This window comes from Piliocolobus tephrosceles, chromosome 10 (assembly GCF_002776525.5).
Source record: "Piliocolobus tephrosceles isolate RC106 chromosome 10, ASM277652v3, whole genome shotgun sequence".
Classification (NCBI taxonomy): domain Eukaryota; kingdom Metazoa; phylum Chordata; class Mammalia; order Primates; family Cercopithecidae; genus Piliocolobus; species Piliocolobus tephrosceles.
This window is the reverse complement of record NC_045443.1, coordinates 93,820,105-93,841,731: the sequence shown is the minus strand read 5'-3', so window position 1 is coordinate 93,841,731 and position 21,627 is coordinate 93,820,105. Positions and strand designations below refer to the sequence as shown.

Genomic DNA, 21,627 nt, shown 5'->3' with positions numbered 1-21,627 from the left:
CCCGGCTTTTTTTTTTTTTTTTTTTTTATATACAGATGAGATGTCACTATGTTGCCCAGGCTGCAACTCCTGAGCTCGAGTAATCCTCCCACCTTGGCCTCCCAAACTACTAGGGTTACAGGCGTGAGCTACCACATCTGGCTGATTGTTTTCTTTTTCTCTTTTATTATATATATATTTTTTTTTAGAGAAAAGGTCTTACTCTGTTTCCCAGGCTGGAGCACAGCGGTGCAGTCCCGGTTCATTGCAGCCTCAACCTACTGGGCTCAAGCAATCCTTCTACCTCAGCTTCTGAGCAGCTGGGACCACAGGCGCACACCACCATGCCCGGCTAATTTTTTCCCTTTTTTTTTTTTTTTTTTTTTTTAGTAGAGATAGGGTCTCACTATGTTGCCCAGGCTAGTCTTGAACTACTTTACACAAGTGATTCTCGAGCCTCAGCTTCCCAAAGCACTGGGATTACAGGTGTGAGCCACCATGCCGCGCCTCACATTTTTCTGGAATCAAAATAGAATAACTGGTTATAAAGCTTACCCATCAAAAGAAGAAACTGACTTTGCATTTTATTCTTTGTCATAAAATCTGCCTGGATGCTTAGTATTGTATTATTGTTTACTATTATATGTTATTCTAGAGTAATGGCTTTAACCTGAACTTCAGAATCATTCTTGTTGACTAAAAGAAGAAAAAATCTAAAGGCATGCTTGTGTGTATGTAATCTCAAACTCTGTTTCTGAATGAGAATCTCTGGGTTTTTAATGTTTCAGACAATTCTTGATGGGTCCTGGAGTTTTAGAAACACTGTTCTAGGGTTTAGCACAGTGTTAAGGGAAAGAATCACTCATATATTAAATTTAAAGTAGATTCATACTTCTAGTGGGTTGGTTGGTACTTGGTTGCTGGATTCTGTGTGCTGTTGGACCCAAAGAATGACAGCGCTGCTAGGACGAAGCTCATGAGATTTTTGATGAAATGATTCGTGAACCTGTAACCATTTAATTGAAAAGTGGAACACAGGTCCATGGAACAGTTACAGGTGTGGAGGTCACCATGAATACACATCTTGAAGCTGTGAAAATGACCCTGAAGACAGAAAACCTGTACAGTTGGAAACACGAATTTGAGGAAGTAACATTAAATATTTTACTCTACCAGACAGTTTACCTCTGGATACACTACTTGTGGATGTTGAACCTAAGGTAAAACCTAAGAAAAGGGAAGCTGTTTGTTGCAGGAAGAGACCAATGCAGAAGCAGAGGTAGAGGAAGAGCACGTGGCCATGGCAGAGGAAGAGGGGGTCCTAGGTGATCAAGTCTCTTAAGATTACTGTTTCAAGGTAATATGTGATCTGAGATATTTTCTGTACAGGTTTTTTTCGCTCAGTTTTTATTTAAATTTTTTTTCTATTAAAAAATTTACTGTTATGCAATATGTCCATGTAATATGTCAGCTTTTTTGTTGTTGTTTTGTTTTTCATTTTGAAACAGGGCCTCTTTCTGTCTCCCAGGCTGGAGTGCAGTGGCATGATCTCAGCTCACTGCAGCCTCTGCCTCATGGACTCGAGATCCTCCCACTTCAGCCTCCTGAGTAGCTGGGACTACAGGTGCCGCCGCCATGCTTGGCTAATTTTTAAAAGATTTTTGTGGAGAATAGAGATGAGGTTTCACTATATTGTGCAGGCTGGTCTCAAACTTCTGGACTCAAGTGATCCTCCCACCTTGGCCTCCCAAAGTGCCGAGATTGCAGGCATGTGGCACTGTGCGTGGCCAGTATGTCAGTTTTTAACAAACAAATGTGTGGAAAAATTTTTGAAGTAAAGGCAAAGTGATTAAAACTTTCTGCCTGGGTGCAGTGGCTCATGTCTGTAATCCAGCACTTTGGGAGGCTGAGGTGGGCAGATCAGCTGAGCCCAGGAGTTTAAGACTAGCCTGGGCAACATGGCAAAATGCCATCTCTTTAAAAAGTATTATAAAAAATTGGCCAGGTGTGGTGGCACATGACTGTAGTCCTGGCTACTCCTCTGGAAGGTAAAGGCTGTAGTGAGCTGTGATTGTGCCACTGCTCCCCAGCCAGGGTGACAGAGTTAGAGACCCCATCTCAAAACAAAACAAAAACCAAAAAACCTTCCCATCGTTCCATCTGATTTTTTTCCCTTTTTTTGTTCTACTTTGAGCCTTTTAGTTTTACCAGGGGTTGGCAGTTTTCTTAATTTTATGTATAATTGTCCTTTGTTTCAATTATTTTATGTTTTTTCCTTTAGTGGATGTTTTTGTCTGACTCTTGTTTCTTATCGGTGATACTGTTTCCTATCTGTGTGGTCTCAGTTATTAGTTTTAGAAAATTATTTTTTAAATGCAAGAATGTATAATCATATAAAAAATGTACAATGTACATTCTCTAGCACAGTGGTTATTATCTTCAAATATTATCTTGGCTTTTCTCCAGTATGTTTTGTGTTTTTGTTTAAGATCCTTTTTATGTTTTTTTTTTTTTTTTTTTTTTTTGAGACGGAGTCTCGCTCTGTCGCCCAGGCTGGAGTGCAGTGGCCAGATCTCAGCTCACTGCAAGCTCCGCCTCCCGGGTTTACGCCATTCTCCTGCCTCAGCCTCCCGAGTAGCTGGGACTACAGGCGCCAGCCACCTCGCCCGGCTAGCTTTTTGTACTTTTTAGTAGAGACGGGGTTTCACCGTGTTAGCCAGGATGGTCTCAAACTCCTGACCTCGTGATCTGCCCGTCTTGGCCTCCCAAAGTGCTGGGATTACAGGCTTGAGCCACCGCGCCCGGCCATGTTTTTTTTTTAAGGTACCAAATAATTATGGCTGTTACTTTTAGTGTTTACAAAAGAGGCTTAACCATTTCATATTGTTTGATAATTATTACTTTTCAGTTTTCATTATTTTGTTTTAAAAATAATTTCAACTTTTATTTGTGATTCAGGGCATACAAGTGCAGGTTCGTTACATGGGTATATTGCGTGATGCTGAGGTTTGGGGTATGGATGATCCTGTCACTCTGGTAGTGAACATAGTATGTGATAGGTAGTTTTTCAGCCCATGTCCACATTTGCTAACCCCTTCTAGTCATCCCCAGTGTCTATTGTTACTATCTTTTTTTGTTCTTTGAGATGGGGCCTCACTCTGTCGCCCAGGCTGGAGTGCAGTGGCATTATTTTGGCCCACTGCAACCTCCACCTCCTGGGTTCAAGCAGCTCTCCTGCCTCAGCCTCCTTAGTAGCTGGGACTACAGGTACCCACCACCACGCCCAGCTAATTTTTGTATTTTTAGTAGAGACGGGGTTTTGCCATGTTGGCCAGGCTGGTCTTGAATTCCTGACCTTATGATCTGCCCGCCTCGGCCTCCCAAAGTTCTGACATTATAGGTGTAAGCCACCATGCCTAGCTTTTTATTTTTTTATTTTTTTAATTCCTTGAGAAAGGATCTTGCTCTCACCCAGGCTGGAAGGCAGCGGCATGATCATGGCTCACTGCGGCTTCAACCTTCTGGGCTCAAGTGATCTTCCCACCTCAGCCTCCCACGTAGCTGGGATCACGGGCACGTACCATCACACCTGGCTAACAGTTTGATTTTTTATAGATATGAGGTCTGTGTTGCCCAGGTTGGTCTTGAACTCCTGGGCTCAAGCAGTCCTCTTGCCTCAGCCTCCCAAAGCGCTAGCATTACAGGCATTAGCGACCATGCTCAGCTGTTCATATCTTAGGTCCATGTGTGCTCAATGTTTAGCTCCCAAATATAAGTGAGAACATGCAGTATTGGGTTTTCTGTTCTTGCAGTAATTCACTGAGAATAATGGTCTCCAACTGCATCCATGTTGCTGCAAAGAACAAGGTCTCGTTCTTTTTTTGTAACTATATAGTACTCCATGGTGCATATGTACCATGTTTTCTTTATCCAATTCACCATCAGTGGGCACCTAGGTTGATTCCATGTCTTTGCTATTGTGAATAGTGCTGCCATAAACCTATGAATACATGAGTCTTTTTGATAAAATTATTTGTTTTCTTTTAGGTATATACCCAGTAATGGGGTTGTTGAATTGAATGGTAGTTCAGTTTTCAGCTCTTTGAGAAATCTCCAGCTGCTTTCCACAGTGGCTAACTTAACTTATATCCCCACTAACAGTGTGTAAGCTTTCGCTTTTCTCTGCAGCCTTGCCAGTATCTGTTTTTTGAGTTTTTAATAATAGCCATTCTGACTGGTGTGAGATGGTATTTTGTTGTGGTTTTCATTGCATTTATCTCATGATTAGTAATGCTGAACATTTTTTTTCATGTGTTTGTTGGCTGCTTGTATGTCTTCTTTTGAGGAGTGTCTGTTCATGTCCTTTGTCTGCTTCTTAATGGGGTTATTTTTTTTTTCTTGTGGATTTAAGTTCCACATGGATTCTGAATATTAGTCTTTTGTTGGATGCATGGTTTGCAAATCTTTTCTCCCATTCTGAAGGCTGTCTGTATACTCTTGATAATTTCTTCTGCCATGCAGAAGCTCTTTAGTTTGATTAGGTCCCACTTGTCAATTTTTGTTTTCATTGCAGTTGTTTTTGGGGACTTAGCCATAAATTCTTTGCCAATGCTGATGTCTGGAAGAGTGTTTCCTAGGTTTTCTTCTAGGATTTTATAGTTTAATGTCTTTAATTCATCTTGAGTTAATTTTTGTATATGACGAAAGGTAGGGGCCCACTTTCATTCTTCTGCATATGCCTATCCAGTTATCCCAGCACCATCTATTGAATGGAGAGTCTTTTTCCCATTGTTTATTTTTGGCAACTTTGTTGAAGATCAGATGGTTGTGGTTATGCAACTTTATTTCTGGATTCTCCACTCTGTTCCGTTGGTCTGTGTGTCTGTTTTTGTATTAGTACCATGCTGTTTTGGTTACTTTAGCCCTACAGTTTAGTTTTTAAAGTTGGGTAGTATGATTCCTCTGGCTTTGTTCTTTCTGCCTAGGGTTGCTTTGGTTATTTGGACTCTTTTTGGTTCTGTATGAATCTTAGAAGAGTTTTTTGTTTGTTTGTTTGTTTGTTTGTTTTGAGACAGAGTCTCGGTCTGTCCCCCAGGCTGGAGTGCAGTGGCGCAGTCTCAGCTCACTGCAACCTCTGTCTCCTGGGTTCACACCATTCTCCTGCCTCAGCCTCCCGAGTAGCTGGGACTATAGGGGTCCGCCACCACGCCCGGCTAATGTTTTGTATTGTTAGTAGAGACGGGGTTTCACCTTGTGAGCCAGGATGATCTTGATCTCCTGACCTCATGATCTACCCGCCTCAGCCTCCCAAAGTGCTGGGATTATAGGTGTGAGTCACCACGCCTGGCCCTTTTTTTTTTTTCTCCTAATTTTGTGAAGAATTACATTGATAGTTTGATAGGAATAGCATTGAATCTGTATGTTGCTTTTGGCAGTATGGATATTTTAATGATATTGATTCTTCTAATTAATGAGCATGAAATGTTTTTACATTTGTGTCATCACTGATTTCTTTCAGCAGCGTTTTGTAGTTATTCTAGACATCTTTCACCTCCTTGGTTAGATGTAATACTAGGCACTTCATTTTTTGGGGGGCTATTGTAAATAATATTGTGTTTTTAATTTGGCTCTCAGCTAGAATGTTGTTGTATAGAAATGCTACTGATTTTTATTCATTGATTTTGTATCCTGAACCTTTACTGAAGTCGTTTACAGTTCTAGGAGCCTTTTGGTAGAGTCTTAGAGTCTTAAGGGTTTTCTAGATACATAATTGCATCTGCAAAGAGAAAGAGTTTGATTTCTTCTTTCTCTATTGAGATGTCTTTGATTTTTTTTTTTTTTTTTTCCTTGCCTGATTGCTCTGGCTGGGACTTTCAAGTACTGTGTTGAATAGGAGTGGTGAGAGTGAGCATCTTTTTTTCTTGTTCCAGTTCTCAAGGGAATTGTTCCAACTTTTGCCCATTCATGAAGAGATGCTGGGTTCTATGGAAAGCTTTTTCTGTGTCTCTTGAGAAGATGATATGTTTTTTGTTTTTAATTCTGTTTATGTGGTGAATCACATTTATTGTTTTCACATGTTGAAGCAACTTTGCACCTCAGGAACAAAGCTTACTTAATTGTGGTGAATTAACATTTTGATGTGCTGCTGGATTCCATTTGCTAGTATTTTGAGGGTTTTTGTTACTATGTTCATCAGGGATATTGTTCTGACGTTTTCTTTTTTCATTGTATCTCTGCCAGATTTTGGTATCAGGCTGATGCTGGCTCCCTAGAATGAGTTAGGGAGGAAGCCCTCCTTGATTTTTTGGAATAGTTTCAGTAGGATTGGTACCAATTTTTCTTTGTACGTCTGGTAAAATTCGGCTGTGAATCCATCTGGTCTCGGACTTTTTTTGGTTGGTAGGATTTTTTTTTTTTTTTTAATTACTGATTCAGTTTTGGAACTTGTTACTTGTCTGTTCAGGTTTTCACTTCCTTCCTGGTTTAATCTTGGGAGGTTGTGTGTTTCCAGGAATTTATCCTTTTCCTCTAGATTTTCTAATTTGCGTGCATAGAGGTGTTGATAGTAGGCTGAATATCTTTTGTATTTCTGTTTTCACTATTTTAAACTGGTACTGTGACAGACTTGAACATGTGATAGCCCTTTCCCACCCACCCCCACCATTTTGCATTTCCTTAGGGTAGATAGATATCTAGAAGTGGAATTCCCAAATCAAAGTCTGTGAACCTTTTTCTGATATTCTCTGTTGTATCAGTACCACGAATAATGTGCCACATCTGTTTTTAGTGATATGATTAGCTAAAATGTTTACTTTTGATCATTGGTTTTAGAAAAATATATTTGAATTTCTTTGATTTCTGGGATGTTGGTCCTCCTCCCACACCCATTATCCCCACAGATTGCTAAGGAGGAGACTTTGACTGCTCCTTGAATCCTGGCATCTTTTTAAAATTTTTTCTGATATTTGGTTTCTATCAAATTATTATATATAAATAAAAAAAAGCTAGATGACTTGGTGATCCATCTCTTTTTGTATTCATTCCAGCTTATTTTAATTATCAATGCTTTGTAATATATTTTAATATCTGGTATGGCAACACAATTTTTTCTTCTAATAATTTTGATATTCTTATATATATATATATATATATATTCTAAATTCTACTGTAGTAAATGGCAGGCAAAACAATGTAGACCCGCAGGCAGTAGTAAAGTTTATGGGAGGAAAATTGCAGGTGGTCCTTTCAGCTCCCTGGAAGTCTCTATTGTTTTCTTCAAAACTGGTCTCCCTGCTATAAAATTTGAACTGGAGGTGTGTCAGCTTATCTGTAAGAGTTGCATCAGGAATTGAAATAGACTTCCTGTTACCCGTTGTCTAAGTTGTACCCTGTAAAGAGCGTCTTTTTTTTTGTAGGAAAAAATGGTTTTGTACATGGGATGAAACAATATAAACTCAAAACTTACAGGGTTCGTTAAACTTAAAACTTATAAGGGTTAGTTCTGTCACTCATCTCCTTAAAAAGTTTAAACTAATATCCAGTCAAAACCAACAAGGTATCGCCCTTGAAGTGTTATCTATATCGATTTCCAAGGAGACCATAGGACTGTATACTGTCTTGGAATGTCCTCAGGAGGCTTAGAGAGCATCTTGATAAAAGGTTAGGTGGCTTATGATAGAGTGTATTAGTTTATTTGTGTTATTACCAAAGATGAACTTATGGTTAAAGATGAATTTAGGATTATCATGAAGAGGAGAGAGTAACATTTAGCTGAGGGTGTTAAGTAGATGTCTCAGATGAAGTGATGCTGAAGGTAATTAGCTTTACAAATAGATGAGAGAAGAGAACCACTTCCTAGGTAGGATAAAAGAACATGTAAAAAAGGAATATGAAAAAAAATTTGTGTTTCTTTAAAAATGTTGTTCTCTACCAGCCTAATGAGTAATTTCCATATGATAGAAATAAAGAGCTAAAGGTTGCTCATAGAGGTAGTGGCAGGAAATGAGGTCAAAGAGGGAGATATTCCAGTAAGGAGGCTGTTGAACACTTTTTAGGCATAATATCATTTTTTTCCTACAGCGAAGCCATTGGGAAAGTTGTGTACAATTACAAATGAACTTTTGCAAGTTAAATGGACAATCTTTTGTGATGTTGGTGCTTCAGAAGCACTGTCAAAGGGTTGCTTTCCAGTATTGAAAATACTAAAAAATGGCTGGGCACAGTGGCTCACACCTATAATCCCAGCACTTGAGGAAGCTGAGGCGGGTGGATCACGAGGTCAGGAGTTCAAGACCAACCTGGCCAAGATGGCGAAACCCCGTCTCTACTAAAAATACAAAAATTAGCTGGACGTGGTGATGGCGCCTGGGCATCTGTAATCCCAGCTACTTGGGAGGCTGAGGCAGAGAATTGTTTGAACCCGAGAGGCGGAGGTTGCAGTGAGCTGAGATTGCACCACTGCACTCCAGCCTAGGCGACAGGGTGAGACTCTGTCTCAAAAAAAAAAAAAAAAAAAAAAAAAAAATGCTAAAAAGAGCTAGTTGTGCCTTTTTTGGGTAATTTTTTGGTTTACCTCAGAGACATGAGAATTATTAGTGCTATCATGGCTCACTGCAGCCTCAACCTCCTGGGTTAAGTGATCCTCCCTCCTCAGCCTCCGTAGTAGCTGGGACTACAGGTGCATGCCACCGTGCACAGCTAATTTTTTGTAGAGATGGGGTCTCACTGTGTTGCCCAGGCTGGTTTCAAACTCCTTGGCTCAAGTGATCCTCCTGCCTCGGCCTTTCAAAGTGCTGGGATTAAAGATGTTAGCCACGGCACCTAGGGAGCATTGTTTTACTGTCTCTTAGGAGCATTTGGAAATATGTGTTTAATTTAGAAACTGTGATTTTTATCTTCCGATGAGGAAATGTTTTTGTATGTTAGAAATTGGTTTCACCATTTTGTTTGGGGAAATAAGAGATATAAATAGTAGATTTACGGCTGGACATGGTGGCTGATAGCTATAATTCCTGCAATTTGGGAAGCCAAGGTGAAAGGATTGCTTGAGCCCAGGAATTTGAGACCAGCCTGGGCAACATAGTGAGATCCCCATCTCTACAAGAAATGTTTAAAAAATTAGCCAGGCATAGTAATGTGTGCCTGCAGTCCTAGTTACTCAGGAGGCTAAACCTGTGGAAGGATTGCTTAATCCAAGGAATTTGAGGTTGCAGTGAGTTATGATGGCACTGCACTCCAGCCTGGGGGACAGACTTGAGACTCTGTCTCCAAAAAAAAAATTAGGTTTACAAAATGTAGAAATGATAGATGCTTTTATTTAGCTATAAATATCAGCATATCTTATAATCAAGAATATAAACATTAATTGTGTTTCTATAAATTATTTTTGCATTTCTTTAGCCTTTATCTCCCTGCTAATGTAGGTGATCATAAATCACTTTCCATTGAACAGTAATTCAGTAAACTTACATACAGGTTCTGGTCATACGTTAATTTTAGCAGCTGTACTGCATTTCACCACCTTAAATTCAACTGAGTTTGACTTGAAATACTTTCGTTTTACTAAACTTAGATTTTTTTGGTACATAATTGTCCCTAGGTTCGAGCTACTTTGTCTTGTAGTATGTATTCATGCTTCAGAAATTAATATCTTTTTCTTTCTTAGTATTTGAACCCTTCAGATTCTTCCACTATTGTAACCATTTTAAGTTCTTTTTAAAATTAAACTTATTTTGGGGGATAGATAAAACTCAAGTATGTAGAAAGATGTACACAAAGTCTTATTTCCTCCTTTGCTTGCTACTTTGTTTTCCTCTCATACTTTTTGGTATCCTGTTGATCCTTCCAGTGTTTGCCTTTTGTAGTTACAAAGAAATGTATATTTTATTCTGGAGGTCTTTCCATATCTAGATAAAGATCTTTATTTTTAATAGCTGCATGGTATTTTATTATGTGGATGTACCATAGTTTAGTCACTCAGTCCTTTGTGGCTATTTGGGTTGTTTCCTGTTTTTTGCTGTTATAGTGACAAATGAACAAGCAATGGTAGAGCTTTAGGTCACCTATTTTCTTCCTCTGTCAGCTGAGAGAACCTAGAAGCAACAATAATCCCTGTAGCAATGAGCACACCTGGTGCCCAGATCTTGGTTTGTAACACCATTCTCTAGTAAAAGGAACCAGGCCTCTGGAGAAATGGCTGATTCTAGGACTGGGGTAGGCAATAAAACTGTAAGATTAACCTGGAGTATCTTGTAATGCTGGAAAGGAAGGAACTATTCAAACAAAAACAGTGAATGAGTTATGTCAAAGGGACACAGCCAACTGAAAGAGTTCCCAGTAGCCAATACTGGAATAATTTGAGCAACAAAAAAGTAATATTGAATTATAACCCACAGTATAAAATAATATCCATGAGTTCATGCTGATAGAAATAAATGATTGACTAAATAAATAAATGGGGTAGAATAGACAAATCTGTGCAGAATTAGATACACAGCCCTCAAGGAAGTGTAATACAACTTGCCACTTTTCAAGTGTGAGCTACATGAGGTGACTTCTTGCCAGTGAGTACCATAGTAATGTAAGATCTTACCAGCAAAAACTGACTGTGTGGTCTAAGGGAACTCTGTTTACGATTTTTCTGTAAATCTAAAATGATACTAAAAGTTCACTTTTAAAAACTGCTTCTGTAATTCTGCTAGATACTGCCAAATTGCCATTTTGTACTACCACCTAAATGTGCAACAGGCCTGTTTCCCATAACCTCAGCAACTGAATGTGTTGTTAGACTTGAATTTTGCATTTGATAGACGAGAACTGGTATAACTCAGGTTATTGTATTTTTCTCATTATCAATGACATTGGACATTTTTTCATCTGTTCAAGGGGCATTTTACGTTTTTTCCCTTCTTTGAACTCTGATGTCCTTTATTTTTCTCTTAGGTCATTGGTCTTTTTGTTTTCAGGAATTTTCTGTTGGGAGATTAGCCCTTTATTTGTGATGTGGGTTGCAAATATGTATATTTTAGGTTATGTTTTTCATGCATAACTTTCGACTTTTATGTGGTAAAGTAATTTTTTCTTTTATGGTTGTGGATTTTGAAATATATTTAGAAAAGTCTTCACCACTCCAGGGTTATAAGGAAGTTCATCCACGTTTTCTTCTAATACTTGTGGTTGTGTTTTTCACATATGAATTTTAAAATTTGGATCCTTCAGTTCCTCTCAATCTTTGAGGCATTTTAAATACTTACCCCTTGCTTTCTAGTTATACCTGCATTGGCATGATTGTGGCCATATAGGTGATTTAAATGACTTACAGTGAAAGAATACTTAGGCATTTACTCTCGGTAAGAAGTCTTAACTTTCTGATTACTGATAAGTGATTATTATAGTAAATGGAAACTCCTTTAGAGTTTCTTTTCACTGTTAAATTGTATATTTCATAGTACTTTTTCTACTGATTTATCAGTATTGTGGATTATTCATGTATCAATTGGTTTTATCCTTACCCTGTTTCTCATAGGATTCCTTTTTAGATTATTAAATCTCTCTGTGATCTGTTTCTCATCTTCCTTAGAGCTCCTACTGGTTTTATGGTCCTCTGATTACTAAACTCTATTTTATAATCTTCAGAAGTTTAATTAGTAGGCCAGTTTACTGTTGGAACTCATTAAGAAACTGGCCAATAGTGTTAGTGGATACTACCTAATAAAGGTTGATGATTTATCTTAGTCTTTTATAACAGTATTAATATTTTCCCCACATTGCTTGTGATGAGACTAGTGTCACTGAACTGAGCTTTTAATAGACATTTGGGAAGCTGTCTGGTGGTACTGTGGAATGTTGGCTCCTGGAGAATAACCACCAAAAATTATCTGTTGAGTATATTGCTTATAAGCATTTGTAGGGGGCCATGCCAGTGTTTATAAGAATGGCAAATCAGAAAGGAACATCAAAGTTGGGGTGTTTATTATTGAGGGTTTGGAGTCTGGTTTAAGTATTTCAATGCAAAATTTTATTAGAATTAGGTGAGGATCTTCATATAATAGTTTAAGATTGGACAGACATACCAAGGCAAGAGTTTTGAGGTAAGCTTTTTCAGTGTCTTAGAAAGTGAACAATCATTTGCTACTATTTATTGAAAAATTGAATAGTCTGATGTTGGTTTATATGGGTTTTTCGGGAAGTTCCTGAAATGAACAATGAAGTTTTTTGTAACTCTTATCTGCCTGAGCAAGAGTTTCCTGGAATAGCAAAGTCACGTTGTTGAAGACAGTTGTATAGTGATAGTTAATATAGATTGTAAACTTGGTGTAGGCAATTTCAGTTCTCAGTGTCCATTTAGAACCACAAGAAACTTGAACATGTATTTATAAAAAGTCTGATTCTTAGGCTAGTTTGCAAAGACAGTGCATTCTCTTGGTTAATAGTTTGACTTTCAATTTTTTCCCCTGAGGAGTGAGGCCTGACTTTAACAATTCGGTGTCAGACATGCCCAAGTAGGCAGTTGGATAGGTGAGTCTGCAGCTTCATAAAGAGGTCAGGATCACTGTAATACCAGCAGTTTGGGAGGCCAAGGCAGGTGGATCACCTGAGGTCAGGAGCTCGAGACCAGCCAGGCCAACATGGTGACACCCCATCTCTACTAAATATACAAAAAATTAGCCAGGTGTTGTGGTGGGTGCCTGTAATCCCAGCTACTCAGGAGGCTGAGACAGGAAAATCACTTGAACCCAGGATACGGAGGTTGTGGTGAGCCGAGATCGTGCCATTGCACTCCAGCCTAGGCAGCAAGAGCAAAACTCTGTCTCAAAAAAAAAAAAAAAAAGGTTAGGATCAGGGATGAAAATTTGGGAGTACTGCATATAGGTGTTGTCCACCCAGAATGAGCTTGCCTAAGGAGGAAACAGAGAAGAAAAATGCTTGTGCCAGGACTTAGGCCACACTGGTGTGTGTGTGTGTGGCTGAGGGGGTGGAATAAATTTACAAAGGAGTGGCCAGAGAGGTTGGAAGAAAACCAGGATATTGTTATAGAGAAGCCAAGGAAAATGTTTTTAGGATGATAAAGGACTGGTCAAACTCCTATAATTATAGGCAAGGAACAATGAAGATAACTGGTGTAGGTTAGTTGAGGAAATTTCTACCTGAAAGCTCTATGTTTAACTCGTTTTTGTGTATATATGTATACACACAGGCACACAATATGGGTTAGGGAAAGGGTCATGATATAATTGTGGATAGTGGAGCTGGTTTGAAGTATACATAGGGAAGAGTGGGAGACCAAACACAGCAGAGAAATAGAGTAAGATTATTGGCCAGTGTTGAGGCCCATTTGGGTTCGCTGATCAGACTGCTCTGTTGTGTGACTGACTATTCAGCAGTGCTAAGATGAGCTGGTGCTGATGTGGAGAAAGTCTTAGGTGGATTAGGATTGGGATGGACTAGGATATATTTGTGCATTACAGTAGACCCAAGTATATGTACCTTTCTGCCTTTGGAGTGGCTGTAGCGCTGTGTTGCTTTACATTTATTTCTGATGGGCTCTCCTGATGACCTCACTTGTTTGAAAGCTTACTGCTTGACTGGTATTCAGCCCATCTGAACTTATTTTACTTCTGTTGAGAAGTAAATTAGTTCCCCCCTTTTCCTGGTTTCCACAGAGTCGTGAGATCTCCGGTGTTGCTTCTTAGGAAGAAGGGACATTTGACTAAATTTATAAAGGAAGTATAAGAATTTGCCAAGAGGTCAGAGAATGGGATGAAGGGGAAGGGGTTAATTGTTCCTGGTAGAAGGATATGCTTGTGCAAAATTAAGAGGTCTGAGCAAAGCACCTTAAGGGAATAGAAACTACAAATAATTTCTTTGAGGCAATGAAGCTCTTACTCACTGTGTATCTCTGGAGATGGAGCTGAAAAGTAGTGGGGTCAGAACACAAAGTTCTTGTAAGCCTAGGTGAAGAATGACCTGTTGGCCCCAGAGATTTTTACTTAACAGTATTTCTATGCATGTGCAAAATAAAGGCTGTTCACAGAGCTCTTCAGTCCATGACATTCTTCATGTAAGAATTGTCTAGTGGGAAAATCTGTTTGCAGATTAGTTATCTGAATTTGATAATATTTTCTTAGAAATAATAATTTTACCAATTTGGCTGCCATGTTACTCCATAAAAGTTACTTACTTTCTCATTTTGGCTGTGATTGGGGGAAAAGGGTTAGTGGTACATAGCTTGCAATTTTATATACAGTGCATAAATCAGATGTGCATAATTTGGGAGTATACAGTGACAAAAATAGTGTATGTTAAATGCTTACTGTGTGCTAGGTACAATACATGCATTCTGATTTAGATCTCACATCCTTTTGAAGTAATTGTTTTTTGTTGTTTGAGATGGAGTCTTGCTCTGTCACCCAGGCTGGAGTGCAATGGCGGGATCTTGGCTCACTGCCACTTCCGCCTCTTGGGTTCAAGCGATTCTCCTGCCCCAGCCTCCTGAGTAGCTGGGACTACAGGCATGCACCACCACACCTGGCTAATTTTTGTATTTTTAGTAGAGACAGGGTTTTACCATATTGGTCAGGCTGGTCTTGATCTCCTGACCTTGTGATCTGTCCGCCTTGGCCTCCCAAAGTGATGGGATTACAGGCATGTGTCACTGTGCCCAGCCATTGAGGTAATTGTTAATTCCTTTCTCTCTCTCTCTGTCTCTTTTTTTTCTGAGATGGAATTTTGCTCTTGTCACCTAGACTGGAGTACAATGGTGCAATCTTGGCTCACTGCAACCTCCGGCCTCCCAGGTTCAAAGAGATTCTCCTGCCTCAGCCTCCCTAGTAGCTGCGATTACAGGTGCCCGCCACCATGCCCGGCTAATTTTTTGTATTTTTGGTAGGGATAGGGTTTTGCCATGTTGGCCAGGCTGGTATCCAACTCCTGACCTCAGGTGATCCGCCTGCCTAGGCCTCCCAAGGTGCTGGGAATACAGGCACTTTGGGAGCCACCGCACCTGGCTTTGTTAATTACCTTCTCTGAAGAGGAGACTAATGCGGTTTTCTCAGTGTCATACTTCTCACTCTCTCCAGTGTTCAAATGAAGGAATCAGGATTTAAACCTAGGTTAGGCTTACCCTAGAACTTATTCTCAGTTTCTCTTAAAGAAAGAGAACTTCCTATGTGCTCTATAAACCCTTTATCACTAGTGCCAAAGTTCTGTGTACCATAATTAACATTTCACTGTAGGTGTTAATTAAATGTAGGGATGTGTTAACCTCGAAGCTTTTGAGAAGACTGAACAGGTAGTAAGCAATAATGAAGCAAAGAGAGAATCTAGGCTCATATAGCCAATCTTTGGTTAGCTAGAATCCATTTAATTCACCTAGTGGAAAATTCAGACAGCCCAAACAGTATCCTGTTTGTCAGAATTCTGGTTAATTCAAATATTACTGTTTTTAAATGTTTTTCTATATCCTCATAGGAAATCTTTCAACATGGTTTAAAGACTGTCATTTGTAATGTATATGCATATTTTACCCTCTTTTTCTTCACTTTGTGTTAATACTTTATTTTTTTCTATTTATAATATACTGAGGTTTCCTAAATAAGTCAAATTAGAAGAATAGTTCTACAAATAAAAATGAAAACCTCTGAAAAAAAGTTGTGGCTGTGGAGTTTTTTTCAGTTGGTTATTTAGGTACACCTTTTCTTACTGTTTTGGTGAAAATCTACAACTTGGCCTTTACCTTAGATCTTATAAAGATGGTAGAGTATGCTTGGAAATTGGTTCATTGTTATGCTGCCTTCCTGTTAGGATTGGTATGTGAGCAATTTCTAATTTTCGACTTAGCAAGTAATGTGATGGAGGATTAGAGTGCCTCCTACCTGTCACCAAATCACAAAAAAGCTTTTCCGAAGATAATGGTAGTTTTATAGTTTTGAGATCAGTTGATTCCGCCCTAGGAAGACTCTATTTTGAGGTCTTTTCAGTATCTTTGAAATTAACTGGCCATATAAGGGAGAGATTTTTTTCCTTTATAGCTCCTCTTCCCCCAAAGAAAACCTTTACCAGAAGATTGAAGAATGCTGGCATTTTTAATATGTTGCCAAGTCTTCTGCTGTTGCCAAGGAAAGTTGGCCACTACTTAGTAGAATTTGTCTCATAAAGGCTTTAATAGTGTTAGTTTTTTAAAAATGTTATAAATATTATTGTCATAGATTACAGAATGGCAAAATAGCATTTGTCCAGTTCAGATGCCTCTTGGAGAGAAAGACTAGAAAGTTGTCCACACACACACACACACTCTCTCTCTCTCTCTCTTTCTGTGTCTGCCTCTCTTTCTCCCTCCCCCCCTTTTTAACACGATAAGCAAATCATATTTACCTTGTGCCAAGTATGCTAATAACATTCTTAATGAAACCTACATAAATATTTAGAAAATAGGTGATTTTATGAGATTTGCATTTTAAAAACATAAAAGGCGATACATAATACTATTTGGTCATGACTGAAAAATATGTCATTTGATAATTCAGTTATTTTTGAAGGGAAATGAAATTTCATTTCATTTTTTTTATTATTATTGAGACGGAATTTCTCTCTTGTTGCCCAGGCTGGAGTGCTATGGCCTGATTTCGGCTTACCACAATCTCCGCCTCCTGGGTTCAAGCGATTCTCCTGCCTCAGCCTCCTGAATAGCTGGGATTATAATGTTGGTCAGGCTGGCCTCGAACTCCCGACCTCGGGTGATCCGCCCACCTCAGCCTCCCAAAGTGTTGCGGCGATTACAGGCTTGAGCCACTGTGCCCAGCTGAAATTTCATTCTTAACAGTAGCTGTCAAATGTGGCCTTTTAAATATTTAAATGTATATTTAATTCTTCCTGTTAAAATGAGGCCCCTTAAAATGCTGCTTTAATTTTTTATTGTTGGAGTTAGGAGGTGGTTAAAGGGTGAGTAATTAGCTGGGCTTCACAGGATATCTTTATGTCAGTGGTCATCATATGTCACCATGTGAAGTCTGATCTTTTCAGCAGTTCATTTTGCGATAATCTGGTATTGTAGAATCTCTTATGCTAATTAGAGGATAAAGTATAATGTTAGCTTAGAAGTACATAATGAGAAACAATCTGACTTGATATAACAATGTTTTAAGGGGGGATGTGAGTGATGCAGTGGGGGCAGGAAGGGACATAAAGATTTTTAAAAAAATGTTTCTTTCCTTAAGGAGTTTATGATATGATGAAACCCAGGAAGTTTTTATTTACATAGCCCACTTGATCCTGGTAAGTAAATCAATTTAGAAGACCTGATTTCAGATCTGAGGGTTGGTTGAGAATTAGCTTTAGGGTAGTGAGTTTTCAACCTTTTTGGTCTCAGGACCTCTTTATACTCTTAAACATTACTGAAACAGAATACGAAAACAGAAATTTTAGGTTACAAACAATTGTAATTTACTTAAATATAACAAACATTATGAAGTTAACAAATCTTAAAATTAACAAATCTTAACTATTTTCAAAAATATGAGAATAGCATTGTTTTACATATTTGCAAGTCTCTTTAATGTCTAGCTGAATAGAAAACAGCCGGATTCACCAATCTGCTTTTGCCTTTTAGTTTATTACAGTATTCAGTGTGGTCTCTGGAAAACTCCATTGTACACTGGTGTGAGAGAAGTGTAAAAAGGCAAATAACTTAATATTTTATAAAAATAGTTTTTACTTCAGGATGCTCCCATAACGGTTCCCCAGAACCCACACACTTGGAGAATCTCTGCTTTAGAGCAAAATCAAATGGGTTGCCTGTCCTACCTTTGATCTTACTCTGAATTGGATATTCTTACAGACTGTTTCTGTCAAGCTGTAGTAACTCATTAAATTCCATTTCTGGAATCTACTCACAGGTAACTTCTGTGACTAGTTGGAGCCATAGGCTTTGGTTGGAAATGGCAAGGCTTGCTAGCTGTGTCATTTCAGGTAAATGTATTCGCATTTTGGAATGTTTTCTGTTTTGTAAAATGGGTTGGGTAATACCAATTCATAAGACTTTGGTGTGAATCAAATAAAAAATTAAAGCAATATGCAGTTGCTAATCAAATCTTGCTGTTAGTAGGAGTTGGAAGAAAACATTGCCTGACATATGTTCTAATTTTCTCATGTACATTTTGGTTAAATTTGCAGAATATGCTGAACTCTTGATAAGATTTGTGTCTTCCTTGTTTATAAGTTACTCTGCAGGGACTTTCTTTATTTTTAAAATGCCCTCTGTTCTGTCCTTCTGTCCAGCTCTTACACTCGGGGCTTCTTAGAGCCAGTTCCTTCACAAATAAATGGGAATTTTAAAACAAAAACAGCAAAATATCCTTCCTAGGGTGTTCATAATCTTGTGCTTAAAGAAACAATTAAGGAGTTGTTATATAAAAGATACATAGGAGGGCTGTGTGTGTGGTGTGGGGAGTACCAGTTCTGTCTAGACAGATGTACAGTAAGGAAAGGAAGGATTAGTTCGTGTGTTCTCAACTGCTGATTTTTCTTTTTCTTTTTTTGAGATGGAGTCTCGCTCTGTTGCCCAGGCTGGAGTATAGTGGCACGATCTTGGCTCACTGTAAGCTCTGCCTCCCGGGTTCATGCCATTCTCCTGCCTCAGCCTCCTGAGTAGCTGGGACTACAGGTGCCTACCACCATGCCCATGCCCGGCTAATTGTTTTTGTATTTTTAGTAGAGACGAGGTTTCACCGTGTTAGCCATAGGATGGTCTCGATCTGCTGACCTTATGATCCACCTGCCTCTGCCTCCCAAAGTGCTGGGATTACAGGTGTGAGCCACTGCACCCGGCCCAACTGCTGACTTTTATAACTCCTAAAAGAACATATTTTCAAGCACCTTATATTTTATATTTTAATATCTTATATATATAATTTATACATATAATTTATCATATAAATTATTATTAATGTTTTTATATCTTATATTTTAACACGATTGCTAGATAATTATATAGTGTGAAAAGTTAACTGTATTTTTTCGTTCCCTTATTAAAGCATATTTTACTAAAGAGGAGAAAATGATACAGGATAAAATCTTTTAGTAGTTAGAATGTGTTTTACCTAAAAGTCATATTAATGGTTTTTAAGTACTTTTTTCCCTTGAATTTATAGGCACTTTCCTTATGTTGATAGAGAAACTGATGGTTAGGGGAAGTGTCTAAACTTAAATCTAACTTATTTAGAGAAAAATTGTACGTTGATATCAATATGTACTAGTCATTTTCTGTTTATTTTTAATTTCTGAGACAGTCATTGTCTGTCACCCAGGCTGGAGTGCAGTGGTACGAGCTTGGCTCACTGCAACGTCTCCCTCCTGGGTTCAAGTGATTCTCATGCCTCAGCTTCCTTGAGTAGCTGGGACTACAGGGCCGCGCCACCACGCCTGGCTAATTTTTGTATTTTTAGTAGAGATGGGGTTTCACCATATTGGTCAGGCTGGTCTTGAACTCCTGACCTTGTGATTCGCCCACCTCAGCCTCCCAAAGTGCTGGGATTATAGGTGTGAGCCACTGCGCTAGGCCTATTTTATTTATTTTATTTTATATTTTATTTTATTTATTTTATTTTTTATTTTATTTTATTTTTGAGACAGAGTCTCGCCCAGCCTGGAGTCCAGTGACCCCATCTTGGCTCACTGCAACCTCCACCTCCCAGGTTCAAGTGATTCTTATGCCTCAGCTACCAAGTGTAGCTAGGACTACAGGCGTGCACCATCATACCTGGATAATTTTTGTATTTTTAGTAGAGACTAGGTTTCTCCATGTTGTCCAGGGTAGTCTCAAACTCCAGACCTCAAGTGATCTGCCCATCTTGGCTTCCCAAAGTGCTGGGATTACAGGCATGAGTCACTGTGCCCAGCCAACCTTATTATTACTAATTTTTTTTTTTTTTTTTTTTTTTTTGAGACGGAGTCTCGCTCTGTTGCCCGGGCTGGAGTGCAGTGGCCGGATCTCGGCTCACTGCAAGCTCTGCCTCCCGGGTTTATGCCATTTTCCTGCCTCAGCCTCCCGAGTAGCTGGGACTACAGGCGCCCGCCATCTCACCCGGCTAGTTTTTTGTATTTTTTAGTAGAGACGGGGTTTCACCGTGTAGGCCAGGATGGTCTCGATCTCCTGACCTCGTGATCCACCCGTCTCGGCCTCCCAAAGTGCTGGGATTACAGGCTTGAGCCACCGCGCCCGGCCATTATTACTATTTTTTAAAAGAAATCCTTACCACATATACATGAGATGTATCTATGACATTATTAGGATAACTAGATGGGCTGATAGAAAGATTGCTCAGCACAATTTTCATTTATAAGAAATACTTAATTTGGTTTTTTCCTTTTTCTTAGTGTTGTCAAGGTTTTTCTTTACTTTTAAAGAAATCAACCAGAAATGGTAGAGACTGTGTTGGTTTATGTAAAGAACTCCTTTTCATGAATACAGGGCTTCATCTCACAGCAAAAAATTGGTGAATTTGAGTGTTTTAAGTTAACATGTTTAAGGTACATAGTTATATAGATATGTATATAGATATATACTTTTCTTTTTTGTGTGTGATTGTTTGAATTACCAATTTGATTAGTGGACTGGTCCTGAGTTATTTGATTCACTAGATTCTTGTGTTTTGGTGAATACACCTATCACAGACCTACTTTTTTGAATTCTAACTTGAAAGTCAGTAGTGGTACTGAAGTCCTTTTTCAAACTTTAACGTGCATTTTGTAGTAAAATTGGAATAAGACAGCAACTTCATAATACCACTTGTAGCTTCCAGCAACTATCATGACATTTTGTATTCAAACTGTTTCTTTAAAGAAGACGTTATAGTTACTTAGGGTTTGGGACTCTATTGTGCTCCTTTCCAGCCTTATTCATTGTGCCTGTCCCTCTCTCTATCTTAGAGTAGCTTCTTTTTAAATTTCCTCTTCCAAGGAATCAGCTGATGCTTCTAAGGCAGAGTCTGGAGCCACTATTATGGTTTCATATCGAAGTGTCAAAGTACTTCATTTTGTAGTGAATGTCAGATGAAAATGTGGAACACATCAACAATTGGAATATTAAAAGGAGGATATTTCCTACTTAGATTTATTTTACGTATTAGGGAACTGAAAATACCTTTTAAGAATGAGTGGCAACAAGATTGGCCTGTGCTCAAATTTTAGGAGGCACAGTGCCCAGAGAGGGCTCCAGAGCTCTTTTGCTGGCTGCCTCCTTTGGAGCAGCTGACTGGCCAGCTGCAGAGCACATTGATCTGGTCATGATTGCTTTCATCCTGGAGTAGAGCAAGTTCACACAATTTAAATCAAGAGCCACATTAGAAGCTCCTGACCTCAGGATAACCTCTCATTTCCTACCTTTGAAAGAGGGAACAAGAGGGAACAGTTCAGTCACTTCCTAACATCTAGCCGCAAAAATGCGTGGGAAGATACAGCCACATCTAAAGATTGTGATCTCCTGATTTTCTTTATAACTTAGGTAGATTCAGAATACCATCTTCCAGTTTTCCCTCGGAATAAAAGGAACAGTAGTCCTAATCTATGGTTCTGTGTTGAATAGAGAAATAATTCCTTCCCTTCCACATGCTCATTTTTTTTCCTATTGAACTTTCCTAGGCCATTCATATAGAT

General features: G+C 38.8%; 1 protein-coding gene and 1 pseudogene across 1 annotated transcript in view; both read left to right on the top strand.

Annotated features, from left to right (window-relative positions):
- The window catches only part of LOC111538767, a 5,032-nt pseudogene extending 3,612 nt beyond the window's left edge, over positions 1-1,420 (top strand).
- The window catches only part of CDK17 (cyclin dependent kinase 17), a 118,509-nt gene that overhangs the window by 12,644 nt on the left and 84,238 nt on the right, over positions 1-21,627 (top strand). The gene's annotated exons all lie outside the window — the stretch shown is intronic.